This window comes from Thalia democratica, chromosome 3 (assembly GCF_965202585.1).
Source record: "Thalia democratica chromosome 3, ktThaDemo2.hap1.1, whole genome shotgun sequence".
Classification (NCBI taxonomy): domain Eukaryota; kingdom Metazoa; phylum Chordata; class Thaliacea; order Salpida; family Salpidae; genus Thalia; species Thalia democratica.
This window is the reverse complement of record NC_139167.1, coordinates 81883704-81893893: the sequence shown is the minus strand read 5'-3', so window position 1 is coordinate 81893893 and position 10190 is coordinate 81883704.

Below are 10190 nucleotides of genomic sequence, written 5' to 3'. Positions count from 1 at the left end.
ATGTATTTTTAATAATTAATTCAAAGAAGTGTATTACTTTTGATTAATTAACTATAAAACAAACGACAAACTAACTTTTGGTTGTTCCATATTAAATCCTCTAACTTTAACTTGAATCATGTATATTTTATCAATGTAGTTTTTTTCGATCTCCATTTGGTTGTTTCTAAACTGTATAGTATAGTTACCATGTTTTTTTTCGAACGTTTGGTTCGTCAGTTCCGTAGTAGTCTGTACAATATTTGTTTTGTAGCACAAAAAAATGTCAAAAAAGTTAAATTTAAGTTTTAGTTGATTATTTTGAAAGAGTTAATTTGTTTTTGTTATCGACATAAAAATCTACCTGTATTTAAATTTAGAAAATGATTTGAAATAAAATTCTACTGATAGTATAAACATATTAAATTAGTTTATCCTACATACACATAAAAACAAACTAACATTGCACATAATATTTTTTCCAGTTTTAATCGTCACACTTCCGTCCCACCCAACAATGACGAGTTTTACGTCATAATGCTTATTCTGTTGCACATTCGGTATTTCAAAATAATCTTTCCTTAAATCATTGAATTCATGAGCAGCAATCTCGTGTAGCTGAAGTAAAATTAAGGTTTTTAAATGTTTTTTGTTTGTTTAAAAGTTTATATTATATAACTTATTTTATACTTGAAGTTTTCTTAAATAAAGAAAACATTATATAAATTGCTTAACTAAACCACATTTTTCATTCCACTTATATGCAGCTTTAAAATGGTATTCTTATATTTTGAACTTCCAAGTTTATCAAGCTTGACAAATTAAAAGATTAAAAGTTTAAACAAGTATCATATTTGAAAACAATAAGTAAAAGCTAGAAAAAACCAAACACTTACTTCTGCGTTTTTACTAATTGCTAATCTAACATTTACATAAATTTTCATAATGTGCTGCTTTAATGGCAGCTTCAGTATTTTGCAGTTTTCAACTTTAATTGTTTTTTCCATTAAAGTCCTTTTGATGGAAGGATTATGAGGGCCTACAACACGCGGCTGAAATATTGTAGTTATAGTTAAAGCAACTACAATCACAACAGCGAAACTTATTTTAAATTTAACCTTTAAGTATGCGTTTTGAAAATCCTCTGACAATAAGTTTAAATAAAGTTATTATTGTTGTTGTTATGTAACTTAGATAAATTTTTACTATAGTTTTTAAACTTCTACGAAGTAGTTGCAGTTAACCGTGAGTTTATATAACTTAAAAGTACTCAAATAACCCGAAACTATTTTAACAAGCAGATGAGAAACAAGGGAAAACACAAAACAGTATGTGTAGCTTCAACTAGTTTTTTTGAATAATTTCTGATTTGCTTTTGTAATAAAGTATATTAAAAAAGCAAGTTAAACTAAGTTTCGTAAATAAAGATGTAATATATCTATATAAGTTCATAATAAATTTACGTCATATGTACAAGTATTAGTAATAACACATAAGACTTTTTGTCTTAAAACTAGTGATGTACCGGACCCACAATTTCGGGTCCGGCCGGACCCGGATCCGGACTTTTTTTTCAAATTAGAATCCGGCCGGAACCGGACCCGGACTTTTTTTTCAAATTAGAGTCCGGCCGGAACCGGATCCGGACTTTTTTTTCAAATAAGAATCCGGCCGGATCCGGATATTAGACAAAAATTGCAATATCCGGCCGGACCCGGATAGTGAGTCCGGTACATCACTAGAATAAACTAGCTTGAGTCAGAATGAGGTTTTTAAAAACTGAAAAAAAAAAAGAACTTTAATCTAATAATAAGTAGAACAGCTAGCCACAAGGTTTCCAAATTTAGGTGTTATTTACAGTTAAAAATCTGAAATCAAGTTCTTGAACAAAATACACTAGAAAATTACAAAATATTGAAAATTGGATCAGCTGAAACTCATTCAAAGTCTAAAAGAAAACTAGCCTGAGTTTTTATAAAAAACTAAACTAGCCTGAGGCAGTTCAAAATTTTCTAAAATTTCCAAAAATTTTCAAACTAGCAGGGTTGCCACTGTTTAAGTCAATAAAACCAGCTAGAGTGAGTATAAACAAGCCTGAGTCAGAATGAGGTTTTTAAAAACAGAAAAAAATACTTTAATCTAATAATCAGTAGAACAGCTAGCAAAGGTTGATAATTTGGTAGTAAAGTTGTGGACTGATTGTGGTGCACTTAACTTATTAGTACTACCCATTATAATTAAATCCTACCTTATTTAATAAATATCTACTCAATTCTAACTGAGACTACTTTCTATAATCAGACACGACAGTTTTGAGTGATAAACCTTTTATATAAAACACAACAAGAAATACTAGCATATACAAAATTATTAATTACTTTGGTAACACTGTAAAAACTGGAAGCTATTTAAATCTATATCAAAAGACTTTAAACAAAAAACTAAAAATTAAATAAATATTTTAGTAAACATGAAACTGTAAATTTTTTAATAAACTATTAGACTAAAAACCTGGCTTAAATATTTAAAGAATTAAACACCTGTTGAAATATCCACTTTTAAAACAAAACACTACTTACAATAAGCATTCACAAAAACGTTCAAGATATTTTGTTGCTTTAAGCTACACACCAAACTAACTAACTGCTTACATATAAATTGCCTGTCATGTTCTTATGTTTTGTTGCATCAGTATTTAGTTTGAAACATTTCGTCATATGATTCTCATTGGCTCATACATTCAACCGTATTACTCTAAATATTCTCTGAGCTCAACTTTAAACAATAAAAAATGCAAGTATTCATTCCAAAGTTTTCAATTTTACAACATACGTAAAGAGTTGCAATTCATGAAATGTTTATTTCATAGTTTAAATGTTAACAAATTTAAATTAGTCACGTGTACAAAATGAGCCAATCACGGTAGGTGTTTAATTTTAACTGACGAAAATGACTCTTAACAATTTATACGGGGTTTGTTTTTGAAAAAATACTTTTGAGAATGCTCTTTTTTACTAAGTAGATCCGGGTCCGGCCGGATCTCTGTTAGGATCCGGCCGGAACCGGACCCGGACTTTTTTTTTCAAATTAGAATCCGGCTGGAACCGGACCCGGACTTTTTTTTCAAATTAGAATCCGGCCGGAACCGGATCCGGACTTTTTTTTCAAATTAAAATCCGGCATGATCCGGATATCAAACAAAAATGGCAATATCCGGCCGGACCCGGACCCGGATAGTGAGTCCGGTACATCACTACTTAAAACATATCATGTCATTGTTTAAGTAAATAAAAAAATATATATTTAGTTTCTTTACTCTCATAATAATAAATTGAACAAAAACGATCTTATATACTTGTGCATACTTTGCTTACTTTACTTATAAATAGAACTTTACTAGTTTGTTTATTTAAAAATAAGGTGTTTTTTTTAAGTTTTAAAGTAAATAAAAATGCGTAATGAAAATTTAAGTTTATTTACAATATAAGTACGTCTAAACAAATTTTAAGTAAGTTTTTTAACTAATAATAGTTTAAAGTAATAAAGTGGTAAAGTAAATAATCAGTTGAAAAAAACTTACCGGTGGTGTTGGCTCGATAACTGTTGAGGTATAAGCTAAGCTTTTCAAAATTATAAAATATATTAGCAACATCATTTCAAACTTTGTTCAGATATACCGTGTGTTCGATTGTATATCTACTGGTCTGTTATTTAAAAAAATGATTATCTTTTTTTAGTAAAATGTTTAAACATAATTTAACAAAAGAAAGTTATATATATATATACAATAAATTTAACAAGTACACGAAATTTCTAATAAATTATACGAAAAGTAAATAAAGAATAAGCTATTCCTAATGCAACATAAATTTATAAATATTTTACAAAAACTTTTGTTCTATTTATATACAACTGCTGAATCATAAAAGTTGTCTTTTAAACTAATTTTTATTAACAAAGATTTCAAAATAATTATAATTTAAGCATTTAGATATTTTAAATTATAAATTTTATTGTTTACCTTAAATTTACTATTTTAAATAAAATATTATTTTTGTTTAAAATTAAGCTTACAAAAAACACTAATTACTAATTAGGAACAAAAAATTAATTTTTATAAAGAATTGCAAAATAATTAGATATTAGTCCTACTTTTTTATTAAGATAATTTGGATTTTGATAGTTAAGCTAACAAATTAACCGGACATAAATGCGGACAAATTACAAACTGTTAGCTACAACCTAAACTTTTTTCTTTTCCGTTTAAATGGAGATTAACTTCAAATGTTAAACTTAACTATTACTGTACTTAACGTTTTATAGAGAAATTACCACTTTTTAGATGTCAATAGTAATAAATACTAAAAATTTATTCTATGATATTTCTTTATTGTCTTTTATTATAGATTATTTCAAAAAAAAAATCAAAAGTAACAAAGATTGATCGTGTAAGGAAAAGATTAAGTAACCTTAAGAACATTGCTTCTTACTTAACAAGTTTTCAAATTTAATGAATTTAAATTTTACTGCTTTATTGACATACCATTTAAAAAACCGTAATTTAATTACAAACAGATGTAAGTAAATAAGTTCAGCGTTCTATAGTTACTGCGGTTTTATTATTATTTTTTATTTATATTTTGTTTTTACAGTTAAAAATTTGGAAGATAATGAAACAGCTGAGAAATATTTCAGTTTGATGAATCTTAACTTAATTTATTTTTTTAAACTAATATAATGGCAAACCAAATGCATTTTCTAAGTAAACTTTTGATTAAAGACAGTTCATTGTAGTAAAATGTAACTGTGAAGTTTTGCTATGTTAACAGTTTAAGTAGTTTTATGAAATATATATCTGCAAAATTTTCGAATTTTGAATAGCTGCTATATTTTACAATTATCAACTTTAATTGTACTATTTTCATTAAAATAGTTGTGGTTGAAGGATAATGAGGGCTTAGAAAATGCGACTAAAAATATTTTAACAAATAAAAATCATATCACAATACAAAAGTATTTTAACTTGTAAAAACCTTAATTCTAACATGTTTTTTTAATTCAGAAGTTTACTACAGTTTTATTTTATTATGTAACTTTAAGAAAAATGTTATTGTAATTTTATTGAAAAATAATTTACTAAGCAATAGTAATTAAGCATGAGTTTATAACTTTCATATTTTGACAAAGTTCAAATGTTAGAGGTACGAACGTGATGACGAGTATACACGTGTTTGTATATACGAAGTTATACTTGGCTGCTAACTCATCATTTATACCAGGGGTCAGCAGGCACTTGGTGCTCGAGGGCCAAATTTCAATTTTTTAAAATCTTCGCGGGCCACAGTTTTAGTTTTAGTGATATTTAATTAATTTTTTGGCTTTAGTTTTGGTCACACTAGACATAGTTTTACTTTATTCACTTTATTACTTTAAATTACTTTTAGCTACACATAAAATGCCTATTTAATATATAAAAATCTATTGCAATAAATTAAAATTTTTTAAAATAATTAAGTCATAATAAAATATGTACTTTCTTAAAAACTTAGTATTTCAAACTTAATAACATTTCTTTATTAATTAACTTACAACCTAACTCTCTATAAAAACCGAGCTTGAAAAAAATTTATGGGTCACTATTATATATTTTTTATATAATGAGCCATCTTTTTATATTTAAAAAAAAATGTTTACTTTTGAAAGTAGTTTTTGCGTCTTAAATAGCTTTCATTCTTTAGAAAATTGAATAATTGTTAATTGAATAAAATTAATACCTATTAATAAAATAATTTATACTGTAGATAAGCTAAATCAAGTTTTTTAATGCTGGAATACTTCAAAAAAATACCTTATTACTAATTAATTAGTCTTTTACACGATTGCCACTTTAAAAGCAAAAATGTTTAAATTATATTTTAAATTTATTAAAAGTTAAAATAGCTAAAAACTTTTTGCTAATCAAGCTTAAATACATAACTAAAATATCATTATAATAAAAAAGCACTATATGTAAATAGATAAAAAAAATACAATTAGTAAACTTTATTACAGTCATAAAAACTATTCTGAGAAATCGAAGATTTCTTCAAAGTTTTTGAAATAAAAGTTTCAGATACACCTGAGTTTTATAAAAAGTTCTTAAACAGCTTTAACCTAGTCAGAATTGAAAAAAAAAATTAAACTAGCCTGTTTGTTTGGCAACCCTGTTTAAAATTAATTCATACCGAAGTTAAATAACGGTGAATTAATTATATGAACAAAAAACTTAATATAATTCAGCTATTAATGATTTAGAAAAACTTATTTTTATTGAGCATTATAGCAACTCTTTATCTGCAATAAAAAAAAATGCCTTTCAAAAGAGCAAATATGAGTTTTAAGAGGATCTATAAGAACTATGTTACGTTAGTTTGGAGTTATTGAGAGAAACAAGAAAAAAAACAAATCGCTTAAGTCAGTTTCAACAACGCACATGATTATTTTTAGTAACTACAGAGTGATCAGAAAAAACTGTTAAGGCAAATTATAAAATAGCAAAAGTAAATACAAAAAAAAAAAAGATACCGTTCAGAGTTAAAAACTTATTTGAATAATTTGTGTATGGGTTAGTAAAAAAATTTTGTTTGTTTCTTCAATATCAACAAGAAGCCACGTTTAAGAAATGTCTGAAGATTATAAAGCCGACTAAAGCAAATTAGGACTTAAATCAATCTGTTAAGATGTGGAAACTGATACGACAGATATTGCTCATTTTAGAATTTTTATTACAGGTGGTATTACTAATTTTGACATTTTGGAAGAAAATCTAGGTTTAGTTCCAGTCACAACAATAGATAAATACATTTTAAAAGCAAAAGTGCGATGCACCAATATAAAGTTTTTAAAAGTACATTTTTTTGCTTCTATTTTCAGTATATAATTAAGTTAAAGGTAAAAAAAACTGTCTTAAAAAATATAAAAAAATTCAATAGATACTGTTAAGCTACTTTAAATGTGTTTTTTAATTAAAAATACTTGTATGGTAGATTTTTGGCGTCAAATCGAAATCTCATTACTTTACATGTAAAAATTAATTAAAATTCCAGGTTTTTTTGATAATTTCAAATTCAAGACTTTTACAGAGGTTTTAAGTATAAAATGTCAAATTTAAAGCTTTTCCGATATTTTTTGGCAACTTTAATTGTTCACACTTATATGTATACATTTACTACAAAAATAATTCAAATTATATCAGCTACAAGACTAAAAAATTAAAATATATTTTAATTCAAACCAACACTGTGCATTGAACAAAACATTCATCATAGATCTAATCTACCACTCTTTAAAGCAAAAAAGTGTGACCAAAACTAGCCTGATATTTTAACATACAAAAAGCAATTTAAGCGAAAAACTAAAAAATGACTAAATTGGCCGTAATTTGAAGTCTTCAAATAGTCTTAGTCTAAGTGTGGGATTTTTTATTAGTTTATTTGGTCGAATTTGAAAAATGTACAAACTTAATAAATTACTATTTTTCAATCTAGTTTGTATTAAATAGGTAGTTTAAAAAACTCTAATGTTTATATTAGTATGCAACGCATAAAAGTTAACTTATTTTGCCATAAAACATTGTTTGAAAAATCAAAAAGTGTACCTAAGAAAAACTTTTTTTAAATTTATGTCATATATATTGTTTTAAATGTGTCTGTACACACTTAGATATTACATGTAAAAAACATAACGTTAGAAAATTATGCATAAACTAAATTTTATCTCTTTAAGTATTAAATGGAAAGCGGTTTCAAATATGAGCATCTTTGATCATTAGTGTGCATAGGAATTAGTTTAAAATGCTAAGAAAACTTCTAAAAAGTCAAAAGTTTCAAAACCTAAATAAAATTAACCTTAGCTCTTCTTCTTCGTCTCTTTATTATTATTACTATTAATATTATTAATGTTATTATTTATTTATTTATATTTATTTATTATTTTTTCTTTATTACCATTATTATATTATTCTAAATTATTTTGTGCACACTAGATTATAACATTTAGTAATAGAACATCTGTAATAGAAACTTCGGTATAAAAAACGTGTGAAAAAAAACTAAACTGTAAAGAAATAACATTTTAGTTAATTACTGTGCATTACTTCTGTACAAAATGAAAAACAAAGTTTTTACCAAATAGGTATTATATAACAATCATACTAAAAATCACTTTTTACACTCTTTTTGTAGAAAATAGTTTGCTGTTGTATAAAGAAAGTTATTATGAAATTGAGAAACAAAACCTGGCGGAATGCTGACCTGTGTTTTTCACATTTTTAAGATAAATCAGTAGAGTTTTTTAATTGTTTAAAAATGTTATACAGGAATTTAGAACTAAACTAATCAAACAAACTTAACTTAAAATATAATTTTTCTCAGCGGGCCACATTTACATGCTCGCAGGCCGCAAAGCTTTGTTTTTCGGGCCGCATTCCATTCAAAAAAATAACCTGCTCGCGGGTCGCAGATTTAACCTTCGCGGGCCGCAGTTTGCCGCCCCCTGATTTATACCATGCAATAGTGAAACTTTATTGAACGTTTAAATAGATTCAGACTGTATTTAATTTCCATCAATGGATTAAAATCATTTTAATAATAGATAAGTTGTTTATATCAACTATAAAACAACAAGTTTTAAACAGCTGTAACTTCGTTAGTTTATGTGCAAGCACTAAAATAAAAATTGGAAAGTGTTTAATACAGCTTCAGCTTTGACACAATGCATTTAAATTGCCATATTTTGACAAAATTCTAAAGTTAGGGTACGAACCTGAAGACGTCTCAAGAAACTGATTTAAAATTTTTTTTGGTCAACTTAACGTTTAATTAATTAGTACAATTTTAAACTTGTATTTTTTAATGCGATGCATATTTTAAGCATTTTTGCGGAACAATTTTAATTAATCCTTTTACATCACGGAAGTGTGTAATTACCTCTTTGATCATTACTCCGCCAAAGTCCGTAACTAGTTAAAAATGAATATAAGAACAGTTGGTTCTATGACAAAGTACTACATTTCAAGATGTAAGCAGCAAATAATTCACATTTTGACGGAGTTGGATCGTATCGGCATTTCGAGCCGGACTTGATGTTTTTTCGTGTCATTACAGGTGTAAAAGTTATAGACTTGATTGTAAATCAAGAATGTTTTGACTTTTACAAAAGCGTTCGAAACGAACATCTGTACCTCAAATTCACGGATCAAACACTTGAGGAAATCACAAAAATGTAGTCATATTATTGACGGAATTCATTAAAGAAACGAGACAGTTTAATTTTATTTTTAAAACTGTGGCTACTACAGTTAAGGTGTTTATTGAAGTTGTTTTCGTTATTAGGTTATTAGTTTGGACATGTTTATATTTTTTGAGGTAAGTGAAAAACAGTATTCATTTGAATATCAAATAATTGACATTAAAATAAACTAATTTAAATGAGATTACAATAATGTTTTATAATTTAGTTAAAATACTTTCCAAAAACAGTTATAGCTTTTTGTTTTGCTACTGTGTAAAAGTTTATATATAGAATAAATTTGAAATTTATAATAATATTTAAAATAGATTGTATAAAAAGTTATATACGGCTTGTAGTTAATGTTCATATAGAAAAGGAGTCAGGAAACTGTAGCCAGTCAGCCAAATGAGGGCTGCAAAAAGTAAATTTTCAAACCGCAAGCAAAATAATATTTTTAATGGGATGCAAACTAGAAGTATGTAGATATTTTACAATATCTTGTCAGTGGCTATAGACGCTATCCAGCCCTGTCTTACAAAGTTATGGACAAAATTGATTGAAACAATGTTGTTTTTAGTCATATAGTGATATTTTATGTTTTCACAATCCTTATGATTTTAACTTAAATAGCTTAAATATAAGTGAGAAAAGAAATATATAAGCATATGTTTAAAACATTCTATAATGAGTTTATTGAAATAATTTATAACAGTAGTTATCAAGCATCAGTTAAAACTGTTCTAAAGTCTAAATCGTTGTCAACCAAACTATAAATACCTTTAAATCTGATTTCAGTTGACTAGAATTATGATTATAGATACATATGAGCTAATTGGAGAAACAGTACATATAAATACACATCTTTATTATTAAGTAAAAATTACATGTTTAAAAACAATATTTTTCACTTAACGATATTTTTCGCACAAATTAATTTTTGA